The sequence below is a fragment of the Periplaneta americana genome, chromosome 10, assembly GCF_040183065.1.
Source record: "Periplaneta americana isolate PAMFEO1 chromosome 10, P.americana_PAMFEO1_priV1, whole genome shotgun sequence".
Lineage (NCBI taxonomy): Eukaryota > Metazoa > Arthropoda > Insecta > Blattodea > Blattidae > Periplaneta > Periplaneta americana.
Window position 1 is genome coordinate 122,887,932 of NC_091126.1, and position 18,289 is coordinate 122,906,220.

Here is an 18,289-nt window from a genome sequence, read left to right on the forward strand (position 1 = left end):
TATTGTTTGGTACTTTCATGTAGAATAGAAAGGAACTAACTACAATACATTAATTTATTTCTCTAACTACAGTAAAATATAAAATTAAAATTTATACTCAATTATTAACACCAATGACCCATTCTTTACCATTCTGAAAAATAAAATATACGTACACATTAAAAACTTAAATTTCCAACACTCTTTTTCAATTTCCGAAAACAACACAAAGTGTAGTTAGTTCCTTTCATGACTCACCATTCAAATGTACGTCAGTTATAATGTAGGTCTGGCTGTTATCTGATGACTTTTAGGAAAATAGGTTCAGAATTAGAAAGATAAATGAATAAATAGGTCTTAAAATTCCGAATCAATGAGCAACAGAATATGAATAAAGTTTTTACAGAATTATATATATTCATTCTACTTCAGCCTAAAATTTAGACTAACATTAATACAATTCTGGTTATATGACAAAATTGTTGAACTTTTTGTATATATGACTGATCTAAATCTTCACACAACTGTAAGTTATTTTCGGTCATAGAATTTTATTATCTTTTGGTGCACTATAAAAATGACATTAAAGAATTATGAAATTGTGGATGGGATAAAAACAAACATGTTACTTTGTAATAATAATTTGGATCTTCAATGTCACACTTAATTAATATCATTACTTACTGTTATCATATTACTGAGAAAGGTTAAAATAAAAATTAATATTTACCATCACATCAGAAACTAGAACACATTCATCTTACCTATTTCTTAGAAATTATCTGTTCTCAGCTCACTCGTGAAATCTCAATACTGCAGAAACTGTCACAGTAAGCTTAATCCTAAAGTCATGGCTACACATACAGGAATAATGGATACTCGAGGGCAAAGAGAGATATAGGACATAACAATTCCTCTGTGAAACTTTCCACTACTCTAGTACATCAAATAAATATAAAATGTCCTCTTAATGATTATTTCCATCATGAGTGATCTGCTCTTGGTAAGCAGAGGATTTATGATAACGACTATTGTGAGTTGAGAGACTCCATTTTGTCTTGAAGTAGCGGTTACATTTGTCACAAAAGAAGACCAAGTCTTGCTTCTGGTGTTTGGCTGCAATATGGCGAGAAAGAATTGGCAAAGTGTTGAATGTGTGCTGGCAGAGCATGCACATGTAGCGGTCGCCAATCAATAAGTAACCTGGATACCGTGAATTGCTTTCTTCACCTGCAAAAAAGGCAAAAAGTCACTTTATTCTGCTCTGAACAATGATGTATGGAATATATGGGACTATGACAGCAAAAAAACAATAAATTGATACACAAGAACATTTGTCAAGAAGTAATGAAACTAACTTAATATTTATTTTTTTTAAGATACACGAACACATTATCATGCAAAAAAAAAAAAAAATAATAAAGAATGAAACAATTTACCAATATTCATTATCCTTATTTTTAAATATAAATAACCGGCAACAATCTAATTTATTGGTTAATAAGAACCATACTTCCAAATTCTCTCAACAGTTTGTAAAGAATGAAACAATTTACCAATATTCATTATCCTTATTTTTAAATATAAATAACCGGCAACAATCTAATTTATTGGTTAATAAGAACCATACTTCCAAATTCTCTCAACAGTTTGTTAAGAACATAAACTTTAATCAAGTGCTGAAATGTCACATATTAAGTCTTTCCATAACAGAAATATAGCAACACATGGCCTAAAATTCTGTCATTAATTCTAACTTCATGTTTATATTCCATGAACAGCCCTAATTTATTTCCACACTGAACACAAAAAAGCAGTGAATGTGGGAGCTAAGAGGAAATTTATTCCTCGCATTTGTTCACCTGTATAGAAATTACAAGCTCCGACATTCACAAAACTGGCTGCTGTGTACCAAGAGGAAAAATACTGGCATTTTTTTCTTTATAAGCCATGAACCATTCGTGTGTGTTCTCGCAGGCTGTACTTGTTCTTGAAGGTACGTTTGCAGAACTGGCAGACAGCTGTGGGGATGCCAATGTGCTGAGTTCGAATGTGTCGTCGCAGATTTCCCATAGATATGACTGATGGGCAGTGAGGGCAGTATTCAACAGGTGGTAGGGGAACAGGTGTGCCCACCAATACAGCTGCAAGTAAGAATAATGAATTTAATTATTTGGAGAGATGAAAAAAATGTATCGTGATTCTTACCTCCTTAATTATCTGTTATTCACACAAAGTTTTGCTTTCTTTTATGATATAGTAAACAAATTTAAAAGAATTGAACAATAAATGTGTAATCATGCAGCATGAAATACCATGCCTCTTCTAATTAACAGGAGAGGTGAAAGCGAAGTTAATTTTTTACAGATCACCTTTTCAAGTACTGATGCTTAACTGACAAAATAAATTAAATCTTCCTCCCAATAAGACAACTGAATGTCTCCTTAAAGAAAGCAGTGGATATTATTTGTATATCGATCATAAACATTGTTTCAAAACAATGACAACAAACAGTCTTCAAGAACTGAGAAGTCCACATTCACATTGATATTATTAAGAGTATTACATATTCCATTCAGTATATGCATTACAGAGGGGATGTTCCAAAACAAAATTAATCACAAATTATGTCTTAATCTTAGATGAATCCTTTATTTTATTTAAGTATGAAATACAGATGTCTTATTCGTTTTTAAACTAAAAAATTATAAGTAATGTCCACAAAATATTGAATAATAATAAACTAATGTCACAGCAGATGCATCACTCTGATTATAATAGTCTGATCAATAATGAACATAAGACAGGCACTGAAATATTCTCATTCCCTAAGGAGTTGCACTGTCCTAAATCGCAGTTTACCAGTGGCTAGAAACTGAACTTGTGAGCTCTGTGACTCTTGCTGCGGTGCACCCACATGTTGTACTTGTTCTTGAACAACTTGCCACAGACAGAGCATGGCTCAGCACTGGTTGTGGCATGTGCTGATTGGATGTGTCGCTTCATCGATGTTGTTTGGGCCAACATCTTCTTGCAGATAGGGCATTGTCTTACACCCCTCCAGTTTGTCAGCCATATTAAATCTGAAATTGAAGAGACTTCAATATAAACATTTGCATATTCACCCAAATGTTAGTGTATAGATATCAACAAAACACTACATTCACATGGTACTATGTGGTATGGAATTTTGCACATATACATAATATATGTATATCTGTGTGTGTATATTTATATATTGCCAAACTCAAAAATACAGGATTTAATCTACAAATAACACTCATTATTAAAATAAAAGAGAGATATCAATATAAACATGATAATGATGAGAGAAAGGGGTATGCTGTGTTATGATTGCTGACAACTTGATTCAGTTTATCTCCTATAAATTGTAATAAAATTGATTCTAATTAAATGGATGGGACAAATACAGACATTACAACGAACTATGAATCCTCGAATCTTTCATTTGATGTGTTGTTCTTGGAGTCATTTCACGCAGTCCGTAGTATTTCAAAAATATACTCTGAACACACATATTACAGGTGTTTATGATGAGTTAGATGGAGTGAAGAATATACGAGGTATATGATGAGATCAGATATGATGTATTATTATTATTATTATTATATTCATGCAATGAACAGTCGTAAAGTATAAAATGAAATAAAAGATTTAGAATGTGGGAAGAGAGATGGAGCAATACCTTAAATTTTTATTTCCTAACTTCATAGGGCAGTTGTCACCCCTCAACAAGTTCCTTGTTCTACACTGAACCTAGGACCTCGTGGTTTAGTAACCTGGAGACCATGCATCTGCAAGAGATGTGAATTGAGAAGAGCTGTGCGACTGAATACTTTTCCACACAAAGTACAAGATGTGCGTCCCCTGTGTGTCTGCTTGTGTGAATACCAGCTTTGACGATGACGATACGATGCTCCACAGATTTCACACTTGTACTTGCCATCTATACTCCGACATGACAGCCAAGATACTGATGACTTCTGTCTGCTTTCCATCCCTACAAACAACAATCACATAATGCACAACACTTTTGAGTCCTAAATATGAAGAAGCTGTTATATAATTCACACATGTATAAAAATAGCTTCAAATAATAAAATAAAACTATTTCATAGGCTAAAACTAAAATAATATATATAATATTATACATACTAGTACAAAAGGAAGATGATTGCAATGTTATTTCATAGAATGTTTGAAGATCCATCATCAAGGATAACACGAAGTGAATAAAGTATATTTATTTAAAATTCCTCTACAAATCATTCATTATATAAGTAAAATAAGTTACAATATTTTAATGAATAAGACAAAGTTGTCATAAATCCAACAATAATGAAGAAGCCTCTTTAAAGGCTACATGCAAAATTAAATATTACATAATATAAATTATTTTTACATATGTAAGTTTTCCTTCAACAATATATTTTATTTTTAATTAATTCGAATGAAATTACAGACCATGTTATTTGCATGAAAATAAGGTTAAGAGTTCTGAAAGCTAAATGTAAATAAACCTATATCAATATTACAAAATAAATTAAATAGCCGAAATTATGAGCATAGAAAAGCTATCTTCATTGTTTTTGAGGTGACCAACTAGCTTTCTGCATTAAAATGCCATGCACCATCATGAGATGTCGATGAAAATTTGATTTTCGACTCAACACTTTATGGCATAAGTCACATCTTGTTTCACCCAGATGAATCTTCTTATGTGCAGTCAAATTTGGTGCATGCTTATATACAGCCCCACAGATGTCACACGAAAATTTCTTGTCAGCAGCTCCTTCGCTCAATGGTTGTTGTGTGTATCCTGAAGAAATAAATAATATCATGATTGCTCAATGGACCTTTATGTTACATGCTAATTTTTTAATTAAGTCGGATTTAGTAAGTAACCGATCACTGATTTCTGACACCGAGAGACATTCTAACTAAATTATGAATTGAGTGTCCTCAATTATAGATTTTATTTTCTTTCAACTAGCTTCTTCACCTATTCTCTCTAACAATTTCTCATTCAGTACTTTGTAACAAATATCAATTGAGCACTGTAATAATAAATTCTAGCATTATCTTATATTCAAAAGAAATATGAGATGTCAGCACAATAGCAATTAGAAGAAATGCAATTTATCATGTCCATCAGCCATATAAGTAGGGACCTGAATTTTTAGCATTTATTTTCATCAAAATTAGCATCTATTTTTTCCAAATTGACATCTCCTTTCTTTCAAAGGAAACTTTGTGCATTCTACCTTTCATTTCTCAAAAGATAGCATTGTGAACAGTTCAACACTTTCCTCCTTCAAATTACATCATCTGCCTGAAACAACAGTACCATACCGTGATAAAACAGGTTCACTGTCAACATTGTTGGTGTCCACAGTACTTGCAAAATAAACTGTTTAGCATCTGAAACATAGAGTCCCTGAATGGAATACTGCTGGGCTCTTTCATGAGCAGCTACAGTTGTTCGGCCATTTTGCAAAGGAGCATATGTCTCACAAATTACAAATTCAACCAACTCTGCCAATAGCACTAGAATAACTATCTTACCCTGCTGCGATCTCAAAAGCAAATAGTAGAGTAAACTAACATGACGCATTTTCGCCAAGCCCAAATCGAATATAGAACTTGATAATCGATATTACGATAAGTATATCGATTATCTGACCTTCACTAACAATTCATGAAATTTATCAAATCGAACGGACAATAACTGATAGAGAGATGATCGATCAACCAGTTTTGAGTATTTAAAAAGTGGCTTTAATTTTTGTGTATGTGTGTATATATATATAAGCACTTTTTGCTTGAAAATAGCATTTTACTGATAAATTACTATTAAATAGCAATTTTCTCGTGATTTCGCAATTTGTAGGAAATTAGCATTTTTCGCACTTTCAATTCTGCTAGATAATCATGCTAATTCACCTTACAGATGAAGGAAAATAGTGTCTATTCCACAATTTCAAAATTCGCTGATTTCGCAAGTGCGAAATTATCAGGTCCCTACTTTTAAGCCATCTCGGGTTCATACTGTAATAAATCTTAAAAACTGTTTATATTTCAATTTATAAAGAGAATGCAGTAACTCACTTATATGTTGAATGAACTATGTTAAATTGAAAATTCAAACACAATGTAATAACTAATAATTCTATCTGTAAGTTTCTAATCACAGTCCCATCATTCACTTGGAGGACAATTCTTAATTATATTGTAGTATTTAATATGAAGTTGGCACTATTGTATTAAATGAAACAATTCTATTTATTGCAATTAAAACATTACAGTATCATTGCTGTAATGTACAAGAGGACAAGGTTTTTGAACAATCAAAAGAACAGGATACACAATACCACAGAGCCAGAACAAATAATAGGAATTTATATAAAGAGATATTAAGAAACAGTGACTGTTAATAACATTAAGAGTATAGTAGAAATTAACTTTTTAAACAAATGTCCATTTTCTGTTATTTATTTTTATTTACTGTACTAAAATAATAATTTTATAACAAGTTTATTGTTGAAATAATAGTTATCATGTCATTTTGCATGTATGTTACTTCCACAGAATGCAATGAACAAGAAAATAATATGAAACATGTGTGTATATGTATGCAGAATTTTGCAGAGTGGGATATTTAGAGTGTATCAGTTTTAAAATTGTTTGCTGAAATATCTCAGTCTTGAGGAAATGCTTTGGAGTGCTGGAATACATTTTCGGTGTAATCCCGGCCTTTAACACTGGACAATGATTATCCTGAAAAAATTCAGTTCAGTGCTCCCATACTATGATGAGCTATAATATGTAAGCTGTCTCATCTTACTGACACTATTTTCAATTTGAAAGTGATGATATTGTAAATCAGAACAAGTAAATGTCACTATTTTAATAGTGTTCTACATTCATAATTGCTGACTCTCCATCTGTATTACAAGTAAGTAATGGGATGATACACATTGCCCCACAGCACACAAGATAGCCTCTTTACCAAGTTCCATTTGATTTTAGGTTACCCAATTATCTACAATTTTACTTCTTAACAAAATCTTTCCGGAAAAACTTTACTTCATCAGTTATTAAAATGGCAGTTTTTCACAAGATTTGAATCATCTTGTACCTCATCCAATAATGACAGACATCATTGTACACTGATGTTACTTTGAAGTTGGCTCAGTTATTGTTCTGATTCATATGATAAGCATAAAATCATATATCAACATGTGAGATCTTTGCTATCTTTCTTCAGGAAATTTGCAGTGTGTGAACATGTCATTCAACAGAGCAGTGCAGGCTCTGCTCAAAAACAGAAGTCATATTCAACTTTGTCTCGTGTTTTTTCTTTCTTGTGATGTTATTTTGAACAGTATTCCAGTAGTTACCCATTTTCTAATGGTTTAGCATGATGAAAAAGGTTCCCTGCCATGTACATCACTAGGCTCATACCTAAATTATTGCTGAATTTCCACAATGCAATTAGTTCAAATAAATAACTCTACCGTAAGTCCATTATAAACTATTCACTTTTATTCCATAATCCATTAATAGCTAGTAGTAACAACTTAGAAATGGATATATTTAAATGTGCCACTCAGTATATCAATGTATATGAAAATGTAATCTGTAATAACTTGATCCATGTCACATCACATAAAACTTTGTAATGCTTTTTGGTGTACTCTTACTTATATCTAAGTATAATACAGAACTGAACTATGACAAACATAATGTTAGATAATATCGTAACATATGATAACATTTTCATGTTTCCGATTATATAATTCATGGAACAAAAAATTATGCAGTGTTCATTGATATAAACTGCTATATAATAACCACAGACGTTATGAAGGTATATGGTTAATACAAAGTTGGGCATGAGTAACCAGGCCATCAATCTCATCTCACTAAGATGAGCACAGAAGCGTTTGGATGCTGGTGGAGGACATTTTCAGCATTTATTGTGAAGATTACAGACACTCCTTTATTTTATATCACATTAATTAATTTAGGAGAAAGTTTAGATTCAGACAAGTTAGATGAGATGGGCTGGTTATTCGTGTCCAACTCTGTACTTCTAAGTTGCATGACACTGAAATTATCTCCAATGATCTCACGAAAATGTGCGTATACATATGGCAAAGATTTTATGAAGAACAATGATGCATAATCACGAAATTAATAGATCTTATTACAAAAAGACCTTAAAGCCATAATGTTACATATTTTAATGTCAGTGGGCTTATATTTTAAGTGAAGATAGTGATACCTCTTATGATGTGGCATGATCATTATGCAATGTACAAACTGATTCTCAAAGTTGTGCAGCAAACAAGTACATGATTTCTTGCCTGACAGGCATGACAATTTAGTTATATTTTGAAAGACATAAAATATTCCACAGTTCCAAATATGATTCAGAGTTAAGTTTTTGTGTTAAATTTTAAAAATATCTCTGGTTTAGTCAAGAGTATAACATTTTATTTTTAACAAATTCAAAAGCCACATAAATGCACTTGCTGAATATGAATAAAACCATATTTTCTGGTTAGATACAAACACAGTAGAGGTGAGAAAATTTTCACATTCAATGTATAATAAATGATATTGATCATATTTAGTAACAACAAATTTTTGTTATTAGTTATATTAACCATTAATCCAAGCTAAAATAAATACTGATCACATGTAAAAAAATCCAAGATTCATTGTCCTTATAAAAGCCTTATTGATTATGATTTGATATAGAAAGTTATTTTTTATACACTGTCATATTAATTTGCAAAGTATTGTTAAATAAACCAAGAAACAAAGCAGATGGTGAAAATTCTTAAGATAAAATAAATGTCAACGAAACATTTTTTATTGAAAAGTTTATCCATCTCCAGAACAGATACAAAAAGGTGCTAAAAGACATGTTAGGTCTAAAAGAAATTTCACCATTTCTATCTTTTCTCTATATTTTGATTGGAGAAAGGAAAATTAAATAAACTTAATACCACTATAAGTGACATCATGTAACATTTTTCTCAAAACTTCTTTAGCACACCGGCTCCATGAACTCGTATTAAATGTCTTGTCATATGAGATTTCCGACTAAGAACTTTGTTGCAGAGACGGCATCGTGTCTCTCCTAAGTGTCTTTTCTTATGAGCAGATAAATTTGTTGACTGACGATATGCAGCACCACATATATTGCATACAAATCTTGGTGGCGCCATCTCTTGGGTTGCAATGTCATGTTCTAGCCATGGACGCTGTATTATTCTAGCACCAGATTGATGAAGCAGGAAGCCTGCAGGCACACAAGATACATAATGAGTCTCCTTTCCCATAAGAAATTCTAAAACACGTTTTAATCTACTTCAATCAATAGCACACTTACTTACGCATTGAATATCTTTAATTATTTAAAGATTCAAAAGCACAAAATCAGTAGAACAACTACTTTCAAATTACGTTTGCATCAAAATATCACACACGAAATTCTATGTGCAGTAAAACAACTACAACTCTGATGCACTCCACTGCACTCCATCTGAATGAAGGTACATATTCAAGCCTTCTGAGAAGAAAAAAGAAGCCCTCGCTGAAAATCTTTGAAAAATTTATTGTATGCAATTGAATATCACATAGTTTTTGTAGGTAAAAGTATAATAAATTAAAATAAATTGTCGACAACTTTAATGATGAAGATATTTATTATTTGTTTCTTAAATTATTGGGTGGGATGAACTCAGTGAATCCATGGAATCTCTACTATTGTGTACACATAATACAATACTGTACATATCCAAAAATGATTGTTACATTATGTGAAATAGTGAATAAACAATATAACGAGTACTCTGATGAAAATACTGATGACAATTACAGGAATTGGACACATTGAAGTGTTACAGAAATTCAAATTTAACAATGATAAAAATTATAATTTAAAAACTCAAATTGTATTACAATACAGAAATTCTTCTGCTAGATTCATACTTCAGTTTGAATTTACATTCAAGGCATAATAATCTACGTATAATACCATATGGATATAAAATACACTAGTCTTCATTATCAATATGATAACCAGTGGAAAATCATTACATATACCTTTTATTACCTGTACATTCAGTACAAATAGAGAAGGCACACAGTACAAATCTGCAGAGCAAATTACCAATTGTGCTGACAAAAATTACAATGATTATTAGATTATTACATTAACCTCAGTTGCCATAATATGAATGAGAATAATATATGTAACTGAAAATGCTCAAAACATAACCAAAAACATTGTTACAGAAATGAATTGTATGCTTACATTGCATTACTGTAAAATATTAAGCTGATTCTGTTAAATATCAAACTAATACATTAAGAAATTAAATATTTAATCCACAGTTAAATAAATAAAATGTCATTAAAGCTGCTGATTACTGTACTAATAATAATAAAAAAAAGCAGAAAGACATGGAAGGAACAAACAATAAAATACCACACGGAAGTATTTGTATAATTATATGTACTGTACAGTATATGTATTGTACCGTACTGAACAATTAATTTGAGTATAATGAAAAGTGTGTACATAATATGGTACGCTATGGAATAAAGTTCGAAATACAATAAAGATAGTTTAAACATAAATGACACTACTTATAATTGCTAATAATTTTCAATAGTATCTCAAAGATATCTTATAATTTGTAACGTGTACAAAACTTTTGTAATGATCACATGTGCAACAATGTAAAAAAAATTTATCCCCAAAGTTCTTCCTTGAAATATGTATTACAGCAAATAATGTTCATCTATTACTGATTTTCCACTGAATAATACAAGTAAACTAAAATGCCTACTGGTAAAAATTACATGCATAAACTATAATGGATTATGCTAAATACATCACTGTTGTTGGTCCCACTATTAACACAGATCCCATTCCATACATTTTCGATAGGGCAATCACAATAACATGAACATTTGTGCTCTCCTTACTATCATATTATTCAAATAAACAATGATACATATTCGGATTTCAAATAGGTTGACAAACCATGAATAGATTTTATGTAGACTTTCTCAATAATTTCAAGACAATATGAAAATACCTTTGCCAAGAGATTAAAGGTTGCATAATAGATATTGCTCTAAAAATTATTATAAACATGAAAAACTTAGTAAAAACCAGTTACTGAACCAGAAATGGAAATGTATTTTATATCAATTTAATGAAAGATAAATATCCATAGTTATTGCTCATAAATGGAACAAATGAAACCAACCTTTCTCTGCTAACTACAAAGTGGCACACTAATTATCCTTCTTAAAAACAAAGTACATAAATACATACAATAAATGATTATTAGAAAAAAAGCTTTAACTTGCGAAAATAGACTAAAACTGGCTCACTGTTAGTTTGCATCTTTGCAGAATTATTTAATTTAGAAACAAATTCTGCTACCAGCTAATTTCAGAGGCATATATTGAATGTTGTTTAAGGTGCACTCGAGAAGGGGGGGGGGGGGAAGATGAAATAATCAGACTGTGAGGGTGTTGCCAACACTGTGTGACTTTCACTACTAAAATATATAATGAATCGCTAAATGCTGAAAAGTGACATATCTCATTTTATTAAAAAATATTTAAAAAAATGTGTTTTATTTATTTAATGCTTATTATTGTCGGTTTTAAGGAATTTAGAAATCTAAGTATTTATGCAACATGTCACATAGAATAATTTTAAAATCCTGTATTTGTCTAATTTGACAGGTGAGGGGCTAAATTAGTTATTGGACATGTTACCTTTCTGCTTTTAAGTTTTTTTTTTCAAGTTGGTTATTTAACAATGCTGTATCAATTACTAGATCAATGAACTGGTGATAGCTAGATGAGGCCAAGGATTCGCCACAGATTACCTGACATTCACCTTATGGTTGGGGGAAATCTCAGAAAAAACCCAACCAGATGATCAGCTCAAGCAGAAATTGAACCTACACCCGAGTGCAGCTCCATATGAGAAGACAAGTGCCTCTGCTGATTGAGCTATGCCTGTGGCTTTAAAGTTATTTACTTGGACAATAATTTTTGGTAAAGAACCCATGAGTATATAAGAAATACAAAAATTCACTCTTCAATATCATTTATTTTTCTTTTAACAATGTAGAATATAGTGTAAATTGCAAATGTCAAACAACAGTAATATATTTATTATAGACATGTTCAACTACGAAAAATAAGTCATATGGAAACTACAGAGATTATTCTCCCTCTACAATAGAGGTTACCATGTGAGCCGATCAAATAACACATTCCAGAAAGAAGCATATCTAGACAGAATATAATATCTGCATTCTTGAAGTATATTTTTGCTTTTTATTATGGGAATCTTCCTGGAATAAGCTGCTTTTGTAGGTATATTAACGTCTTTGTGGACAGGATTTTCTAAATCAGAACTTGAATTCTGCAAGACCATAAAAAACCGTAAGATCAAAGTGGAGATTCATTACTGTTTCTTGGAATATTATTTCCATTGACAAAACTGGATTCCCATAAACAGACGGACCAAAATAGATACAATCCTCTTCACAAATGACCAGATTATATTGGCCACTTCAGAAGATGATCTCCAAAAATCAATATATTCGTCCACACCTGTGGAGTAACGGTCAGCGCATCTGACCGCGAAACCAGGTGACCTGGGTTCGAAACCTGGTAGGGGCCTGGTTAGGTTTTTTCCGGGATTTTCCCTCATCCCAATACGAGCAAATGCTGGGTAACTTTCGGTGCTGGACCCCAGATTCATTTCACCGGCATTATCACCTTCATTTCATTCAGATGCTAAATAACCTGAGATGTTGATACAGCGTAGTAAAATAACCCAATAAAATAAAATAAATCAATATATTCGTTAAACACAGTTGCAAAAGACTCTAATCGGACTATTTCTGTAGAAAAGTCCAAAGTTATGGATTTTGAAGGTAAATATCCAACAAGAAAAAAAATCTGTATTGAAAACAGAATCCTAGAATAAGTGAACAAATTTTACTGTTTAGGATACCATCTTTCATATGAAATAATCAATTTTGTAGAAGTATTGGCATTATCAAGTTAGTTTTCAAACCTAATTTAGTACATAAACATACAAGATTAAAGATGTACAACATTTTAGCACGACCTACTTTAATCTATAGATCAGAAACCTGGACTCTGACACACAAAAAAAAAAAAAAATGTTCAACGTATAACTCCCAATGAAATGAGATTCATGAGAGTCATCGACATAGCTCAGTCGGCTAAGTTTCTTGCCTGCCGATCTGGAATTGCGTTCGGCCGTGGATTCGATTCCTGCTTGGGCTGATTACCTGGTTGGGTTTTTTACGAGGTTTTCCCCAACCGTAAGGCAAATTTCAGGTAATCTATGGCGAATCCTCTGCCTCGTCTCGCCAAATGTCATCTCACTATCACCAATTCCATTGACGCCTAAATAATCGAGTAGTTGATACAGTGTCATTAAAATAACCAAGTAAAAAAGAATAAAAAATATTCGTGAGGAAAATGGCACGATACACACTTTGGGGTAGAAAACGAAATACAAACATTTTGGAAGAAATTGAATGTCCAACCTATATTAAATTTTCTTCAAAACTACAGTATTAATTGGGAACAGCATGTCGAGAGAATTCCAACAGAAAGATGGCCAAAGACAGTGCTATATTACCACCCTACAGGACAAGGATCTGTTGGAAGACCATTAAAAAGATGGCATGAGACCACTAAGACCACAAAAGATCACTAGGTCTAGTGCTGGAATTGGATGATGATGATGATGATGATGATGATGATGATGATGATGATGACAAAACTGGAAACCACATCTTCTTGGAAATCTTTTCCAGTTCCGAAAGCACTGTCACAAGGCAGAAAAGACTGTCCTTTCAGTGGAGAGTTCTATTTTATCACCTTGAACAACCCTGTTTGAATTAAAACAGTCAGAAGTCTCACAATAATATTATTCTTATTCTGTCCAGAACAACTGTCACTAAACAAGTTAAGTTCTGTTTCAGTTGAGTCTGCATCATTATCAATGTAATCTTTTAGGGAAGAGCATATCTAATGTGGAGACTTTTTTGCTAGTCCTTCATAATATGCGTACATAACAGTTCATATTTTGAGTTTTTAAATCCTGTATCCCAAAAGCGCCCAAACTTAACTGTTTATAATAATAAATAACTTGCATTGGAATATATGCCATGTAATCGAGGTACAGACTAAGCACAGTTTCTCTCCTTTTACATTCTTCAGTCACTATTCCTCAGGCTGTATAAAATTTCTTGCTTCTGCAATTATGGATCGTTATAAAACTAAATTTCACAAACATGTGAGCATGTCACCTTTCTGCATTTAGCGACTCATATACTGGTGTAATATGGTTGCATTAGAATGACAAGGTTCTAACTGAATAATTGCTTGTTTCGAGAAAAACTGCCTGACAGTTTTAAGTTTGCTATCTTTGTTATCTAGATACAACCTTGGCATTCCTCTGTTTGCATACTAATCAACAAATGGTAGCTATATTGTTACATATCAAAGATCATCCTAATCAAAGGCCAATTTACACATAAAATAATTTTTTTTTTTTTTTTTAAATTTTGCTGGTTAGAACCTTGTCATTCCAAGTCAACGACATGTGCACGCACACACATATACACGAAGTTAAATCTTATCATGTTAGATGTGCTATTAACAAAAGTGAAGGGGGACGGGGTCAATGTGTTCACTTTTTAGAGTCACAATTTACAACAATATATTCAGAGTGCATTTAGTAGAAATTGGAGCTGTAAATAAACAATCCAAATCAGTTTTAAATTGTGTGAATACAAACTGAACTCTCGAAGTTTTAGGAATAAAACTTTGTCATCATGAAATTAGGATAATAATTTCTTTGTCATCATAAAATTAGGACAATAATTTCTTTGTCATCATAAAATTAGGCCAATATTTTCTTCTTTAAAATTAGTTTCATTTCTAAGGATAACATTCCAAGTAAAGCTAAACTTCTTTTTGAATGAACTGCGTAAATTATAACAGTTAAGAATTCCTCACAAAGGTGAAAAAGATGGCTCCATTGATATAATTGTGACGATATTTAAAGAATTAATGAAGTCAGTTTGTAAATTTCAGACATGACATTGTGGATATTGTTTACATTCATACATGGTACCAACTTATGCTACGTTTATTTTCAAATTAAAAGAAGAAGCTAAAGATCTATCTTTAATTTTATTAAGCCGAATAATTTACGATATTTATATTTAGAAGGAAATTAAATTTGCATGAGTTGAAATGTTCTCATTTAGAAATGTAATAAATTCAAATTTAACATCGGTACCAATCCTCTCTGAAATTTGATATGAAACACTGTCTATTATATCATCAGATGACAGTCTGAATCCACAATCATCATTTATATGTAATCTTTTCCGAGAAGTTCATCTATAATACCATATTTAGATTTAATTTCTTACAAATGGCACCGAAATTCTTTGTTTTAAAAGCTATCTTTAAATTTTGCAGGCTATCACATTACACTAAATAAAGGATTTTTTTTTTTTTTTTTTGCAGTACGTTGAAAACTATGTCACATAGACAAAATACGCTTGAGAAAACTTCAAGAAGGAAAAGGTTTCCAAGTCACTGACAAGAGCAAGAAAACCAAGAGTTAGCATCTTAGGCATCTTTCCTGCTAAAAGTTCTTTTCAATAATATGGAGAAAAATGACGAGATACCAGGTTTAAAAATCTGTGGATAAATAGAATGCTGCAAAACTAAATTTGAACATAATTGAAGCACTATATAAAGGTGATAAGGGAATACATTTTGTTATCAATTCACTTTATTATTTAAATATAATAAAAGTCTAAAAACTTTGAAATTTTAAAATTTCAGAGTGTTAAAATTAGTTAAAAAGATAATATACCTTATTATGTTGTACGGCCATTTTAGAGTTGCTTCCTCTACTTGAAATGCCTGTACAGCATAATAAGGCCCTTTTTAAATAAATTTTAAGACTGTGAAGTTATTAGACTTTTATTATATTTTAATATATTTCTTGCACTAGTTACTGTAGACCAGTCACCTGACCTGCCACAACCACAGCTTCATCATAAGTTAGATCAACCTATTTTGCTTTCAAATCGAAGTTCTTCATCAAATTAACAATGCATTTACACCAGTAAAAAAGAGGATTTTCATTACTCTTGTATCTCTGAAACAGAGAAGTATGACCTAATAACATTTCTGTCTCACCTAACAAAACAGAAACAAATTCAGAATGAAAAATTTCCTCTTACATAGCATTTACAGCATTTGAAACGCATTTTATTAGATTGTTTTGAAATGCATTTTATTAGATAGTTTTGAAATGAAGGTAATGTTACACGAAATACTGTTTTTATTTCAGATGACTAGATTAACACAGTATCATATGCACTGAGAAGACTGAACAGTTCTATGTAATTTATCTTTTTTCAGAGAGTCATCACGTTCTTTACATGGCAGCACTTCTTATTTTGTTCTTTCAAAACTTTCTGTTCTTCATGACTGCATCATTATAATGTTTAATATTTTCATTCACTGGTTTATTTCGTGATCTATTCTTGCATGGCCTCTGCATACTATAGGTATAATTTGTCTCCCATCAAACGAGATTGTAATTTTCCGGCAAGATAAATTCAAATAAAAAGGCTTACTTATTTGTAGTAAATGCTGAAAATGGTGAACTGCATTCAAACATGCTTTACATCTCTTCAGTACATTTTTGGACACTTTCTATAGTTATTTTGACTTATATTCCGTGTTTCTTGTTGGATGTTTTCCTTTATTCTAGGTGCATCATCGGGGAGCAAAAGCACTAAATGGGATCTAAATTATTCATGCTATTCCATGACCATGTAGTTGTACATGTCTACAGATTTTAACTAGTTTTTATTATCTTTCATATTAGCAACATTGTTGTTCACCTCATGTCACAATTTTTTATTTGAAAAATATGGAGGTACAAGTATTGACAAAAACGTGATGTATTCTATTACCATAAATTTAATTATTTCGAAAAGCATTGTTTCAAACTTCATACTCATCAGATTTACTCAGTAGGTTATGACACATCTGGCATGTTAGCCATTGTGAAATGGACCAGGCTAGAATAGCGATGTACAACTATGAGTCAACTAAGTCAATGTTGAGTATATTATGTGTTAAACAAATAGAATCAACTATAGATGATTAGGAGTTAAAAAGATAAACAAAGTTCTCATAATTGACGTTAAAACATGTTTTGCCTTGTGTAAGACTGTACCCGAATCCCATGGATGTGTAGCAAGTGCCTAACAACATGTGACTTGCGGCTTAGAACTTTATTACACAAGTAACAACGAGTTTCCCCAAGGTGGATCTTCTTGTGTGCTAGCAAGTTCTTGTGCTGTCGATAAGATACACCACATTCCTTGCAGACAAACCTAGAAGTATCAGGATCCCATTCCGTTGAATATTTATCTGTTCCAAGTGGGTTACCTTTGCTAGATGTGATGTCTGCAACCGGATAAATCAGGTAGCCTGCAGAGATACATAAATAACAGTTAGAAACAAAATACTTCTCACCAACAGTGTTCGAAATGGGAAGAAAATGAAGAGTGATACGCTTATTCAAAATTTCACAATAACTGAATTTGTACTACAAGTGCTGGAATATTTTTTCTGATGCTTTTAAAAACCAGTAGTAGCATTGCATTATAGCAAATATCACTCCATTCTAAACACCATTTACATATAAACACTTCTCTAACAGGGAGTATATTGCAGTTCAACTCTATTTTAAAGTATCCTATGACAAGGTCACATAATTTCTTTAAAATACACTGATTAGAAAAAAAAATTTTAAACTGCAGCACTACATTAAGTATCAATATAACTAATGTAATATCTCATTTAAACATTTTATAACTATTTCCAGATACTGGTATTTTTATTGTGACTGCAAAATTTTTCTCTTCCCTTTGAGGAATTTACCATAACGGTGGTTTATGAGCACTCTATGCTTCCTCACTCTCGACCAATATCCACCACAGATTTTTATATGAAAAAAAAAAATTTGTCTCTATAATAAAGTTTATGGTTTGTTAAATGTTTCGTCCTTAATTCCGAAATATTCCATGTTATCCTTTTTGTGAAATTGCAATCATTCTGAAGACTTTACTGGTAGTTTCAATTATAAAATGTT

The 18,289-nt window shown here is 31.6% G+C and overlaps 1 long non-coding RNA gene across 2 annotated transcripts in view; it reads right to left on the reverse strand.

The window, feature by feature from the left end:
- Positions 1-7,010: 7,010 nt before the first annotated feature.
- Positions 7,011-18,289, reverse strand: part of LOC138708006 (uncharacterized) — a 40,478-nt gene continuing 29,199 nt past the window's right edge. For both annotated transcript variants that reach the window (XR_011334524.1, XR_011334523.1), the window contains one exon: positions 7,011-17,625. This is a non-coding gene — a long non-coding RNA (uncharacterized lncRNA). The remainder of the gene's footprint in view (positions 17,626-18,289) is intronic.